This window comes from Canis aureus, chromosome 6 (assembly GCF_053574225.1).
Source record: "Canis aureus isolate CA01 chromosome 6, VMU_Caureus_v.1.0, whole genome shotgun sequence".
NCBI classification, from domain to species: domain Eukaryota; kingdom Metazoa; phylum Chordata; class Mammalia; order Carnivora; family Canidae; genus Canis; species Canis aureus.
The window spans coordinates 66,522,299-66,537,671 of NC_135616.1; the positions used below are offsets into that span (position 1 = coordinate 66,522,299).

The 15,373-nt window shown below is 49.4% G+C and overlaps 1 long non-coding RNA gene across 1 annotated transcript; it reads left to right on the plus strand.

Moving 5' to 3' along the window:
* The first annotated feature begins 2,103 nt into the window (after window positions 1-2,103).
* Window positions 2,104-14,032, plus strand: LOC144315244 (uncharacterized). The gene is made up of 3 exons (XR_013380992.1): window positions 2,104-2,178; window positions 9,050-9,106; window positions 13,296-14,032. It is a non-coding gene; the product is annotated as an uncharacterized LOC144315244 (long non-coding RNA).
* The last annotated feature ends 1,341 nt before the right edge of the window (window positions 14,033-15,373 follow it).

Consider the following 15,373-nt stretch of genomic DNA (forward strand, 5'->3'; position numbering starts at 1 on the left):
ATGCTGGCTTCCTGCAGGTTCTATTCCTAACATCTTCAACCAAAAGCTGCTACTTTTGTCCCTTCTTGAATCAGTGTTCCTGTCTTCACTCAACAAAAAAAAAAAAAAAAAGAGAAGAAAAACATTTTTTAAAAAAAGATTTTATTTATTTATTCATGAGAGACACACGAAGAGAGAGGCAGAGGCACAAGCAGGCTCCATGCAGGGAGCCCGATGTGGGACTCGATCCCGGGACCCCAGGATCACGCCCTGGGCCAAAGGCAGGCGCTCAACTGCTGAGCCACCCAGGCGTCCCAGAAAAACATTTTTTTAGGAAGTTCTGTGTATCAGTTAGCCAGGGCTACCATCACAAAATAGCATTAACTGGGCAGTTTAAAACACAGAAATGCATTTTTCTCACAGTTCTGGAAGCTAGAAATCCCAGAGCAAGGTGTCAGGAGGGTTGGTTTCTCCTGAGGCCTCTCTTCTTGACTCGCAGACGCCCGCCTTCTTGCTGTGTCTTCACGTGGTCTCCCCTCCGCACCTATGCCCCTGAGGTCGCCAATGCCTGGATTTCCTCTTCTAAGGACACCAGTCAGCTTGGATTAGGACCCATTCTAATGGACTAATTTTACCTTACTCCTCTCTCTGAAGGCAGACCATTGTGAGGTCCTGAGGGGTCAGGACTTCAATGCACAGATTGATGAGGACAATTCATCTTCTCACTCTAGGTGTCAGGGGGTTAAAGATGGCTGGACAAGGGTACTGTCCTCAGGTGGGTCGCAGTCTAGCTGATGCTGACGTGAGAATAAGTGCCACCAACAAAGCAATGAACAGAGACAAGAGCAGCCCCCAGAGGAGCCACCCAGAGGAAGTGATTAGCCCCGCCTGGAAAGGCTTCACCCACAGAGTGGAGCCATTTGAACTCATCCTTGAAAGAACACATTTCTACCAGGCAGGGAAGGTCATTCTCTGCAGATTGAGGAGAATTGGAAGATGTTCGTTCTCCTTATGTCATAGATGATGAATACCTTGCCAAAGCCCCTGGGACAAGTTTCCGCCAGTCCTGACAATTCTGTGTGATATCTCATCACTCCACACAACAGGATTCCCTTCCCATATTCTTTAACGTAATTATATATTTGAAATGTCTTCTTCCTCTGTTTATTTTCTGACAACATCTGGAACTCCAACATCGTGTCAGGGCTTCAGCATCCTTGTTCTCTTTTTGTCTTTCGGTCTATCGCTAAGCATTCACCTTCTGGCTGCCCTGCTACGTCCCGTTTCCCTAACTTCAGGGGTTTTTTGTTCACGGGGGGTGCCAGGCTTCATTCCGCCTTGAAGCACTCTTCCCATTAGCTGGAGGATTTTTTTTTTTTTTTTTTACAAGAAAGGTGTATCTAAGCCCATTTTCTGTAAAATCTGTCACTGCCTAAGTGGTACCCTGCTGCTTGAGGCCTCATCCGTCTCCATGGCAATGTTCTGAAACTACTATTCTGCTTGTGTAAGTTCAAGGCCCGTCAAATTACTTATCATAACAGAGCCAGTGTAGCCCACCGAGGCACACGCATGCACATCTGGTGTGTCACAGCAGCATTCACGCATGTAGCCACAGTTGGGTTCATATTCGTGTCGAAAACAGCAGTACATCCTTTGAAATGGATAGCCCGCTCATCAGCTGACTTCATTTACTCTTCACTCATTCGTTTATGTATCCAGCTTAGTGGGGGAGACTGAGACATCAAAACACCTCCTCCGGGGGGCTGAGGGGGTGGGTGGGACTCAGGGATGGCTTCACCAAGGAGCGGTCAGCTGAGCACCGAAGGGGAAAGGCCTTCCTGATAAAAACAAAGCCCAGGCAAAGGCACGAAGATATGAATGAACATACGAAGTAACAGAAGGAAAATGTCAAATAATAAGGCAGAAATGGGCTGGAGGTGGGGGTGATGGAGGAATGTATAGAGACAAAGGAGAATGGGTGCTAGAGAGAGGGGTAGCAATGAGGTCCTGAGGGGTGTGTATAAAATACTAAGGAGTCTGCACTTCTTAAGCAATGCGGAAAATCTTAAGAGGAAGTGCAGCAGCATCAGATCTGCATTCTAGAAAGCTCTCTTCCACTGCTGCCCCAGGAACCAGTCAGGAAGAAGCTGACCAGAGACTGGGAGTGTGCACAGGAGAAAGCCAAGCACCACTTAAGAGGTAGGCCAGGGATGACTTCTTGATCAATTAGATGGAGGAGGGACAGATGGATATCTTGAAGATTCCGGGCCCATGTGACATCAAAGAAAAAGAGGAGGGTGGGGGAGAAGATGAAGCATGTAGCTGGGGACAAAGATACCCTTGTCCCCACTTTCCCCCACACCCTTAATTCTCTGTCACAGGAACAAAGCAATGTGACAAGCTAATCCCCACTGAGGTAAGATGTAAGGGTCTAATATGTGACTCCCTACCCACACCCCCCACCCACCAGGAATCACGTTCGGTTAACCAGAGTCCCCATGTAGCCAATGTTAATTGAGGGAATGACTCTTCTATAGTGAAATTCTGGGCAGTGCTGGGCAAGTTGGGGATATGTTTTCAGGTAGGGAGACCTTCCCAGCATCCCTAAAATCACATCGTGGAAGCTCTAACTAAAACTCTTAGTGAAGAGAATGCTGTTAAAATTTCATCTTCATTCCAAAGAACCCCATTCATACCATAGATAAAGGGGCCTTCCTCCTGGGCAGGATTCTGCTCTCTTAGCATGGGATGATGGGACATCAGATGTCATAGAGCTCTGGGGTCACTGAGTTCGGGTCCTAGCCCCACCACTCATGTTAGTTAACCTAAGACACGATTCCATCATTCCTTAAGCAGGGGCTCAGAACATCTGCCACTCGGATTGTTGTGAGCCTTGATGTAAATGGCAAGGTCGCAGCAAACATTGGTTCCTTCTTGTGCCACCTCACCCCCACCCCTGTCATCTCATTTCAGATGCAAATCTTCACCGGTCACCCTCACTACCTCCACCATTTTTCACAGTGTCTTTCAACACCCAATTCACTTGGAGAAGCCTCATTCTCTCCCTGTTCATGGGCTATTAGCTGCTCTAACAGCTTTAGGTGATGAAAAGCCACCCTTTGGGAGCAGGAGCTCAGGGCCTGCAGCCCCTTGGGTGGGAGGGGGGTGAGCGCTGTGCTCCAGAACCGCCTGCAGGGGGCAGCATCGGGCAGCGTGAGGCCAGCCCGGGCGCCCCTGGAAACAGCTGGAGCCCGGCTGGGGTGGGAGGACCGAGGAGGAGCGGCTGGAATTCAGACTCCAGGTGACAAAGGACTCAGTTGAGGCCACGCGGGTCTACACTCAGCCTCCCGGGGAGTCGAGTCACTGGGGAACAGGGGAGCAGGGAGGAGGGTTTTTTTGAAGCACTCCTGGTCCCATCAAGTTCAGTGGGGTTTTTCCAAACCAAGACTGACAGCTCTTACCTTTCAATAAGGCATCCACCCCCCAGGGGCACCCACCCCCCAGGGGCACCCACTCCCCAGGGGCACCCACCCCCCCAGGAGCGAAAGGCCTCTCCTTCTCACCCAGCCAGAGGCCGTCGGTGCAGATGCCCCATCCTCCATGAGGCGGTGGGAGGGAGCCCCTGAGAGGACAAGATGGGGAGCTAGCTCCCCCACAAGCGGTTTCAACTGCTCACATCCTCAGCCCCATTTGGGAGTCCTGGAGAGGACTGAAGAAATAAAGAACACAGCTGACACTTAAAAGCTATTAACACTGTTGGGGCGCCTGGGTGGCTCGGCAGCTGAGCATCTGCCTTTGGCTCAGGGTGTGATCCTGGGGTCGTGGGATCGAGTCCTGAATCAGGCTCCTCCCCAGGAGCCTGCTTCTCCCTCTGCCTGTGTCTCTGTCTCTCTCATGAATACATAAAGTCTTAAAAAAAAAAAAGAAAAAGAAAAAGAAAAAGAGAAAACACTGTTGAAGACCGCAGATGTGAAACTGCAGGAGGACACAAAGATGCACATCATCAGGTGCTCTGCGGTTTCTGATCAAGCACCGCCAGAGGCTCCAGGTTCCCAAACCTCAGGTCGCATGGTCAGACGTGGGATGATTTTCTATGATTGGTGAATTTATTTTTTCTGAGACTTATTTATTTATTTATTTATTTATTTATTTATTTATTTAATGAGAGCAAGCTTGAGCATGGGGAGGGACAGAGGGAGAGGTAGAGAGAGAGAGAGAGAGAGAGAGAGAATCTAAACCAGACCACCAGACCCCCCCCCCCCCCACACACACACACACACACTGAGCTCAGAGCTGGATACAGGGCTTGATCCCAGGACCCATTCCCTCCCCTCCAGAGCACAACCTGCACTGAAACCAAGAGTTGGACACCCAACCAACTGAGCCACCCAGGTGTCCCTCTGAATTTATTTACATGGAAAAACAAAGAGATTAAATTATTAAAATCAATCAAGACTGCCCAGAATATGGGATCCCTGTAGGGACAAATGATCTGAGCTGTGGGAATCTGGAGAAGAGATTTATTAATGCAGGCAGCATTAAGCAAGATCTGGGGGGCTTGGTGCCTGGAGGCCTCATGCCAATGAGAGACACTCGTTGTCGCTCACTCTCCGATTAACTTCGGTTGGGGTGGGGAACTGCGATGTCACCATGACATCACACCTTCCAGGAATCACTGAGTCAGCCTGAGGCCCCAGGCAGGACCCACTCACTCACTTCCTCCAACAGTGGGAGCCACTCCCCCACCCCCAGGCAAGGCTTTGGGCCTGGTTTTTTACTGCCATCCACCCCTGCTCAAGACAGTGGGGACCTGGCCCAGAGTACATCAGCTGGGCAGAGATACACAGCAGGGCTCACTCCCACTCACGCTGTCCCTGTAGGCTGAGGAGAGAGTCCCCCACCCCACCCGGGATAGTCCTGGCTGGGAGCCCAAGTGCCCCTGGGAGAGGTGGCTCTTTCAGCTCTGTCAGTCACACCTCCTGGGGAACAAACTGAGGTATTTCTAAGGAACTAAGTTGTGAAGGAAGAATTAGAAGGCAGAACGTAAGGAGGAATTGGGGCTGGGGGAGTAAGTGTAGGGAAGCTGAAAGAAAATCTTGCCCACCTCACATCTGAGAGTTGTTCCAGATACAGTACGGCTGTGGTACCCCAGTCACAGGGAAATTGGGGGGCTTGTCCAGGCCCACTCCTTTCTCACTAGAGGGTGGGCACTTCCACAGCCACACTCAGTCCATGGCCAGAAACCCAGGAACGGGGCCAGAGCTGTCTATCTGTAGCCTTCAGGGGATGACTTTCTCTTGCCCCTTCCCCAGCATAGTCATAGGGGCCTCCCTTCCTCCCCAGATCAGACCCTTCCCTTCTCTTCCCTTCCCTGTTAAGAGCATTCAAGTCAGAATCTGTCCACACCATATCACGGTCTGTTTCATCTTTGCATTAAACCTGATGCTCTGTAAGCTAGTCTTACCAAGACAAAATTTAACCGCTAGATAGTAATGAGCTTTTAAAGCACTTCAAAGGTCCTGTACTCACGTCCCTCTCCCTCTCTGCCCCCCTTCTCTCTCTCTCTCTCTCTCTCTTTCTCTCTCTCTTTCTCTTTCTCTCAAACAAAATGAGTCCCCAGCATATTAAGACCCATGATGTAAAATGAAGGGGCTATGGTCTGGTCCCATTCTCTGGGCCACTCAGCTCCCTTCTGGAGCACTACAGTCATGGGGGTGTCACTGTGAACTGCCAAACCAGACTCCGTTCAGAGAGTAGTGAGAAGCTGCCACATGAGAGTAAGTAGGAAGGAATCTAGAGTGTGGCAGGCTTTTGTTAGCATTAAGTGAAAGAATATGATAAAAGATCAAAACACCAGATGGGTAGGTATTGCCCTTTCGTAGACGAGAAAATGGGAGATTCAGAAAGGTGGAAGAAACTCTCCAGGGTCACACAGCTAGTGAGTGACAAAGCCAGCCTCAGAAGCCAGGGTGATCTGACTCCACGAAGCTGGGCCTTACTACTCAGATACTCTGACTCAAAGTTAAGAGCCTCCTCTGAGTCACAAATTATAAAATTAGAGTTTCATTCAGCAATTCACAAAACCTTAAGGTTGGAAGACATTTTAAAGGTTGTCCAAGCAGATGTGTAAATTGCCTACATAGTGTCCTGGCTTCCGCTAGGAGACATCAACTCCAGGAAGTGCTTGTGTCCTGATTCAGCCCATGCCAGCTCAGAATTATTAAATAGTTCTTTTGCGTTTGGAGCCGAAATCTCTCTCCCTGTAATGTCCACATATTGAGTCTGCCCTCAGGGACACAGAGAACCTGAGCAGTGTGTCACTCCTGAATTGTCCTTCTCCTGACGACACACTCTAGATTCCTTCCTACTTACTCTCATGTGGCAGCTTCTCACTACTCTCTGAATGGAGTCTGGTTTGGCAGTTCACAGTGACACCCCCATGACTGTAGTGCTCCAGAAGGGAGCTGAGTGGCCCAGAGAATGGGACCAGACCATAGCCCTTCATTTTACTTCATGGGTCTTAATATGCTGGGGACTCATTTTTATCTTGTTAGAAATGAAAACCTTTGCATGGCTTCCCATGTGCTGAGCCTAAGCGACATCTTCTCCTACCCCTTGTCCAGTTCGGCTTGAGATGCTCATGACCTGTGGCCTCCATGTAGGCCATGCCTAATAAGTACTCCTGGGCTGTCTGGCCATCCCCCTGCGGTGTGGGCCCCCTCCTCAGTGTGCCCGGCATCACTCACTGACCCACCAAGGCTCAGCCACATCTTCCCTCTGTTGCCAGCTCTGGCTGTCTACTCTGAGACTCTGCCAAGGGGTCCATCCCCCTGACCCAGTCACCCCTCAACAGGCATGTTGGCTTTTAATTCCCTGCCACATTATACACTCCTAGGCATCGCCTGGGAAGTTCTGGAGAAGAAGCAAGGGCCACGGTGTCAGGCCCTCCCGCTGGTGGAACAGTTTGCCAGCATTTCTGCTGTGCCATGGGTACCCCGTACAAGGATTTTTCTTCCCAGTGATCCAAATCTACTTTCTACTTCCTGCCACTCCATCTGGGCTGTTTCTACCCCTTGGTCCCCTACTCCCATCTGGCTGGTGGGCAGGGCACACAGCGCGTTACCACCCTTCTCATCCCTTCTGAATCTTGCTCCAAGCTTCTCCCGGCAGCAGATAAGTTTTTCTACAGGGCAGGTACTTCTTTTGTGTCAAACCTTCTATTCTTTCTCAGCATGATGGCTCAACCCATCGCTCTATGCTCAGACCCCCAAGCTTTGCTCTCAATACAGAACAGGAATCTTCTTGAAAAGTAAAAGCCTTCTCCCTCTAAAGAACCAGGCTCCCAAGATTATTGAGTATTAGCTTGCTATGGATTTTAAAAATCTAGTTTAAAATGTGAAGCTGAGCAAGACTTCTTTGTTCTGGGATATACGGAGCTCCTCTGAAACCACAAAGACATTGATTCAGTGAGTAGGAACCTTTTGCTTCCTGAGAGTGAAAATCCATTATTATAATATGAATAATAATATCTTGTTTCTTTCTCATGGCCCAAGACAAACATGTAAAAGAACTTAGCTCTTCTATGTCCCATTCTCATTGCATTCTTCTATCTTTTCTGCGTCCTGAGTTCTGTTTCTCCAAGATCTCTACTTGACCCTCTATAACTACAACCCTTAGCTATCTTGTAAGGGTCTGTCTCACTCATTACTCATCCCACCTTGTGGCATAAAGGTCACACCCTCTAAAGGTGTGCTCCCATCTGCTCACATCACTGTGCTTTCATGACAGGCGTTAGCATATTTAAAACCAATTAAACTATGATTGTTTTCACCCCAGCCATACTGCTCTCAATCCACTTAACAAGGATGGGAAAGTGGAGCTTGTTGTTCATGTTTAAACGACATAGCCCAACTTATAAGCATAGATGCAACAAGGTCTAAGCCAAGGGTGACACCCCCCCCACCCCCACCCCCCGTCACTCACCTGGAAACATCACCCCCTACACCACTCGTATCAGGTACTCACTCCAGGATCTGTGCTTTTAAGCCTCTTTCTCACCCAAACCATTGGATGCCCTCCAACCACTAAGGCATCATACAAAATGCCTTGACCTCAACTTTGAGCCAGTTCTCTCAGCAGGATTCTGGGGGCTTATGCAGCATCCAGCTCCCCCAAATCTCTTCACATTGCATAAAATTTCCCTATTACAAAAACATTTTTTTCATTTGCTCTCTCTAATGCACTTTCGGTTCATTCATTCATTCTGTAAACATTTATGAACACCTTCACTGTCAGGCACCGTTCTGGGCACTGCAGCTACAGTGATCAACAGGCTGGACGAGGCCAGGCTTTCGAAATTCCATTCTGGGGGCGCCTAGGTGGCTCAGTTGGTTAAACATCTGACTCTTGATCTCAGCTTAGGTCATGATCTCAGGGTCATGCACTGGACTCCACGCTGTATGTGGGGACTACTTAAAAAAAAATCTATTCCAGTGAAGATACACAATATACAAGGACATGGGAAACAGACAGGAGCACTGCAGATTGTGATTACATTCTCTGAAGGAAATAAATAGGATCTCATAAGAGAACACAGCAGGAGGCCTTTTAGAAAGGGAGAACAAGGAAGACTTCTCTGAGGAGGCAGCTAATATTTAAATTGACATCTGTCAGATGACAAGAGGCAGGAGGGAGAAAAAGTGGTCCAGGCTGAGGGCTAAGAAAGAGCAAAAGCCCAGGGCCAGGAGGGAGCCTGGGGGCAGGGAGACCACCCAGGCTTGGCAAGGTCAGGGTAAGAGCTGAATTTCACTCAACCTGCTGGGAGATGACATGACCTGATGAAAATTGTCAAAAGTCGCTCCGGCCACTGTGTGGAAAATGAAACTGAGGATTAGAGCAGGAGAGGGAGTGGGAAGAAAAAAGCCATTCAGGCCATTGCCCTTGTCTCCACAGCACATGATGCCCAAGGTGTTGGTAATGCAGATGGAAGGCAGAAGAAGGATGGAGGCACAATTCAGAGAGAGGGAGATTTTGGAGCTAGGACTGATTTTTGTCATATTGTCATTGTCAGACTTTAGGAAAATGCACGAAGGAGCATCTCATCTCACCCTGGGAGTCGGAGAGACAGGTGAGGAGGGGGGATTGGGAGAGGTGTCCTGTCCTGCTGTGTGTCTGTGTACACACACGCACGCTCATGTGCACGTGTGCACACACATGCAACTGATTTGGGGGAAGAGCTGAAAGCCTTCTAGAAAGAAGGGAGGGAAGGGGGTGGGAAGAGGCAGAGGTGTGCCAAGTACTAACAACCTGAAAATTGAAAGAAGCTGTGTTTCTTGCATGACATCATCACTCCCCTCATCAAGTATCCGATGGGGCATTTCCCGGTCATGACAAAGGAATGGTGCACATCCATCACAGCTAAGTTGCTCTCTCCTATTGTTTCACTGTAGATACGAGGATCTGAGCTAGCCGCACGCATCTCTAGGCTAGCTTCAGAACTTTGCCTCCATCTGTAACAATGATTCTGTGAAGGAAAGAGTTCCAAGTTCCTAACAAGTGACCTATAAATAAACCCTTGGAGCACAACGTGGAGGAAGCTCCTCTGCTTTACCCCACTGAGAGGCGGGGGCTAATTCCCTTTGCACACTTCACACTTGCTGCAAATCCGCTTTTTTCTTACAAATCAGTATCTCTGCTGCTTACTCATGTTCAGCTTGTGGCCAATTATGACACTCCAGGATTTATTTTCTTCTGTAGTGTTGCCCAGAAGGGTTTAAGCTATTCGTGTCTGTGCCAGTTCATAGTAGAATGGCCCAGAGGAGTCATAGCAGGAAGCACTTTTAAGAGATGTTTAAAGAGAGCCTACCTCCTTATAAGCAAAGGCTAAAGAAAGTATATTCTTTTAAAGTCCAGCATGAAAACTTTTCTGTTTTTAAAGACCTATAAATGTAACCCAAGATTTCCAGACCTACCAGTCTAAGATATAATAACAATAGAAATCCATAGTTGGCTGGTTCTGAGCCACACCTGCTCCAGGCACCCCCGGAGACACCATCCCGTATCTTTGGGTGTCTCCAGGAGGACTCTCGAAGTCTCCAGAAAGGCTAAGTCAGGAGCTCAGACATGTGGTGCTCCACATGACCAGAGGTATGAGCCTCAGTTTCCCCATCTGTAAGCTGCAAAATGTAAAATATGAAAGTAGGGATAAGTCTCATCTCAAGGTGTTGTTCTAAGGATAAAATGACCTAATACCTATAAAGGACCAGAGCACGGTGCCCAGCAAAGAGGAGCCATTCACTAAATGATAGCCACCGCTACCATATTATCATTACATATCATTACATCATCATCCTCAATACCCCCGATTCCCCTAGAACAGAGCTCTCCTCCTGTCCCCTAAGACGTTTTTCCAGGCCCAGCTCCAGTTCAGCACACTTCAGAATCCAGTAGCAGCTCCCAGGGATCTCTGAGGTCTTCACATGACTGGGCCCCTGGCCAACCTGCCCCAGCAGACATGCCCAGGCTTGTCTCCCTCACTCTCAGCCTCAGGCCAGGCTGCTAACACTCAAATGCACAGGTCCAGGGACTCCGGGGCAGAAACACACCACTAGCCACTAGCCAATCCTGCCACTCCCTGTCCCTCGCTGCCCCCTCCTGCAAGGCATGCTTACTCCCAGTCTTCCTGGCCCTGAGACCAAGGCTCTGAAGAATCTGGCTCCTGGCCAGGATGGTAAACAAGGCGTGGGCCTCTGAGAGTCTCTGAAATTATCAGTAGGCCCTCAGAGGGCTCGATGGTGAAAGCCAAAAATAAATCACCTACAATAAAGTCAGGCAATTGGGAGAAAATAGCCGGGGGTATAAAAACACCTGATGTGGAAGGCAGAGGAAAGGTAGGGGTAACACTGCAGCTTCCCTCAGTTCTTCCCCCATGAAAGTCCAGTGCTGTCAGCATGAAGCCAAAAAAACTCTTGAGGCATCATTGCCTGAAATGCCAACTCTGACATTTGTAGAGTGACCTATGACAAGTCTTTCATGTTCTGGGGAAGCACAATTTCCTCATTTAAAATCAGGAGAGTAGCCCAGATGCACGTCCATCTGCAGTGAGGCCATTTGCCATCACCTTCACCTTGACTCTGCTCAGTGGCATGATCATCCTTGTCTTCCCCTGTGTACTTGCTGTGTGCTGGTGGCTATCAGGCCTGGAGAGTGCAGGGGAGCAGAACACAGCACCCCAAAATAGGCCGCTTTGGTGTAAGGACTTGAATCTGAAGGCAACCGAGAAACTGCAAGAAAAGCTCTCCACCTTCCTGCTCTTTGCCCAAAATCAAGGCATAAATTTGTAAAGAGGCCCCCGCACCCCTCTCTCCCAGGAAGATCAGAAGTTACTCACCAGAGACCCCTCAAGACTCTTCTCAACCCCGAGAAGGCACCAGAAGAAGGCTGCACAAACTTTACCAACTAGCCCTCAATTGCCTTTAATTTCCCCCAGATATTCACTTTCCCACAGCTCGCTACCCTTGGAAGCCAACATCCCTCTTCCTTGGTCTTGTCACTTTTCTACAAGTGTATTGTTCTTTCGTTAAGATGCTCTGTAAGTCCAAGTTGCATGCCCCCCTTTGAGTTACTCATCACTGAGTGCTCCCATGTGTACGTGCAATGTGTAATAACCTTCTGTATTTTCTTTTGTTAATCTGTCCTTTCTCAGTCTGGTTTGGAGGGCTCCAGTCAATGCACCTAAAGTGTGCAGAAGGAAAAAGAGTAATTTCCTTCCCTTACAAAAGCAGAGCTGGCGGTGGCCGGAGAAGTGTGCATTTGTGGGGGAGAAGAGGTGTCACCATTCCCACGACTGTGCACACACAGGGCAGGCCAGGAACAGGAGGAAAGCTAAGAGCCTAGGCAGGGCCCTTAACTCAAGAAGAGGCCGGGGGATCTCCTGGGAAGGTCAGCTGGCCTCCTCGAAGGACAAGCTGGGAGTGCAGACCTAGAAGATGCAGGCCATTCCAGGAAGGGAAACAGAAGCGGGAAGGGAGCTATAAATGCAGGGTTTCTTTTGCTGGGAGGAGAAGTTGTGAAGTGAGCACAGAAGGTATGAAGCCAGAGGGCCCGGTGCCTGTGGCGAAGGGGCTCTCGCTGGAGCCCCTGGGAGGCTGGAGCACCCTGTCCAGGCCAGGAACAGTCAGATGGCTAGTGGTGTGCCCCTCAGGCTTCAGGGGACAGGTCACATTGACACCCCTGCTGGGGATGGAACCAGGTGGCAGGGAACTGGTGGGGGACCACTGCAGAAGTCTGCAGAGAGCAGAAGCCAGAGCAAGGCAGTAGCAACAAGGGACAAGAGGGGAGAGGGATTGAAGCCACTGGCTCAGACCCTGCAGGGGTACCAGGCTGAACTGATACAGACCAGCTGTTCTCCTTCCTCCCACCATGCTCAGCAGCTTTGATCCTTCTTCCTTGAATAAGATGAGCCTGCAATTAGCAAGACTCTGCACACGAACCAGAGGTGGCCCAGTGGTGCCCTGACTGCAAGTTAGAATCATCTAGGGAGCTGTTAAAATGCCAGTGCCTGAGCCCTCTCCAGACCCATGAAATCAGGATTTCTGGGGGTGCTCCTACTGTTTTCATTTCTGAGAACAGTTTCTCCTCTCCCTTCACTGGACAGTTCCCTACTTACTTCCCAACTTAGCTGAAACTGTGTTCTCTGTGAGGACACCACCCCCAGCCCTCGGTGGTCCCTGCTGGGCATGCATCAGGCCCCCCTCAGGGCCAGGACCTCAGCCGACCTATCCTTTATTTGACCCAGAGTAGACACTAGATACATACTTATTGGATGAAAAACAGGAATGAGTGGATCTTATTTATAGGTTGCCTCTTCCTAGAGCTCTATCTCCTCACTAAGAAAGGGGATTAACCCAAATCCAAGATCTAGGTTCAAGTCTCTTAGCTGTCCAGGTGGAGGGTTTGAGGAGACCTCCAGAATTGGTGAAGGAGGGACCAGGACCAGTCAACAGCCCGGATCACTGTCTCTTTCCCCTTTCCAAGTACAGCCAAGAGAAGGAAGCTGCCTCTTTCCTCCCAGTTAAGCATGGCCAATGTCATAACCCTTGAGCCCAAATGCCATCCCTGCCCCACTGCTGACCTCCCTGCCCCTGTGGAAGGGTGGACAACATCTTTCCTGAGAAAACCAGAGGGGAGCTCTTGCAGGAGGAGCCCAGTAGGGAAATTCTTCATCTGTAACCCTTCATCTGTAACCTCAGACCCTGAAGGCCTGAGGACCCATATCTGGGGGCAGGGACTGTATAATTTTTGTCTTTGTCCCTTAGCACCAGCTGGTAACTAGGCCTCTCAGCTCCTAGGACATCCAAGGTTCTGCTGCTACTGGGAGACACAAAACGTAAGTCCAAGAATCCCAACCAGTGAGCTCAGCACCTTGGGGGAGAATGAAGCAGCTGGACATTTAAGATGAGGTTTTAGCAAATGTTGGCGAGGATGTGGAGAAGGGGAACCCTCTTGCACTGTTGGTGGGAATGCAAGCTGGTGCAGCTACTCTGGAAAGCAGTGTGGAGGTTCCTCAAGAAGTTAAAAATAGAGCTGCCCTATGACCCAGCAATTGCACTACTGGGTATTTACCCCAAAGATACAGATGTAGTGAAACACCGGGACACCTGCACCCCAATGTTCATAGCAGCAATGTCCACAATAGCCAAACTGTGGGAGGAGCCATGATGTCCTTCGACAGATGAATGGATAAAGAAGATGTGGTCTATACAATGGGATCTTACTCAGCCATCAGAAGAGACGAATACCCACCATTTGCTTCAACATGGATGGAACTAGAGGGTATTATGCTGAGTGAAATAAGTCAATCGGAAAAAGACAATTACCATATGGTTTTACTTATATGTGGAATATAAGAAATAGTGAAAGGGATCATAAGAGAAGGAGGAGAAACTGAGTGAGGAAAAACTAGAGAGGAAAACAAATCATGAGAGACTCCTAACTCTGGGAAACAAACAAAGGGTTACAGAAGGGGAGGAGGGGGGTGGAAAGGGTAACTGAGTGATGGGCACTAAGGAGTGCACATGATGGGATGAGCACTGGGCATATAGTATATGTTGGCAAATTGAATTTAAATAAAATTATTTTAAAATGTTAAAAATTAAAATTAAATAAATAGGGATCCCTGGGTGGCGCAGCGGTTTGGTGCCTGCCTTTGGCCCAGGGCATGATCCTGGAGACCTGGGATCCAATCCCACGTTGGGCTCCCGGTGCATGGAGCCTGCTTCTCCCTCTGCCTGTGTCTCTGCCTCTCTCTCTCTCTCTCTCTCTCTCTGTGACTATCATAAATAAATAAAAATAAAAATAAAATAAATAAAAATAAAAAATTAAATTAAATAAATAAAATGTGACAGGAAAAAGATCACTTGATACAAATAAAAATAAAATAAAATAGGTCCATGGTTAGAAAAAAAACAAAACAAAACAAGGTTTTAGGGTTATCAGGGCGCCCCTGCTATTCCCTGTGGCAACCTGGAAGTCCAGCTAATGACTGACCTCCCCAGGTTCAAAGTCTGATCTCCTCTCTGTCCCCTCCCCCGCACCCGAAAGCACCTCCTCTCTGTGACTTCCTTATTTCTATAAACAACCCACGCCATCCTCCTAGCCAGCACCGCAGTGTGTGTTTTATTCCTCCAGGCTGCTCACACACCACTCCTTCCTTGCCCTCCCCACCGCCCACAGACCTAGCCTTCCACCTTGGCCTCAGCTCCCCCTCAGACCCCTGCCAGGACAGCCCTGACCACGAGATTCCCCTCATCCAAACCTTCATCAGACCCCCACCCCCTAGCGAAGGAAGCAAACCTCCAAGTGGCTCCAACTCCACAAAATGGCGCCAACCTGCCTCCCAGGCTGGGTCTCCTTCCAAACTCCTGTTCGTGTTCAGCAGTCTGCCCAGATCCCCACATGGGCCCTGAGCGTCTGTGCCTGCTATTTCCTCCACTCAGAAGAAGCATCACCCTTCCAAATGTCCAAGTCCTGCTCATTTGTCAAGTTCATTTCAAAGGCCCTCCACGAAGCCATTCCTGGCCCTGCCTGCCATGGCATTCCCATGAGGCCTGGCCAGAAACACAGCTCAGCAGAGGGGACGGACCCGGCCTCTGAGGCCCCTGGCCACAGTTTCAACAGCAGCAGTGCCCTTTACTAGCTGAAGGATGATGGGAGAGTCCCTTAGCCTCTCTGGACCATGACCTCCTTACCTTCCTGCTTGCTGTGAGGACCAACTGGGCAGCATTTCCTAAGTGCTCAATAAATCACCGTTGATACAAAGTCACCTCTGTTCTTCCTTCAGGTGGCTCAGCTGAGCCAGCTGTGAGCCTGCCTGCAGACACTCGTGAACGGACAT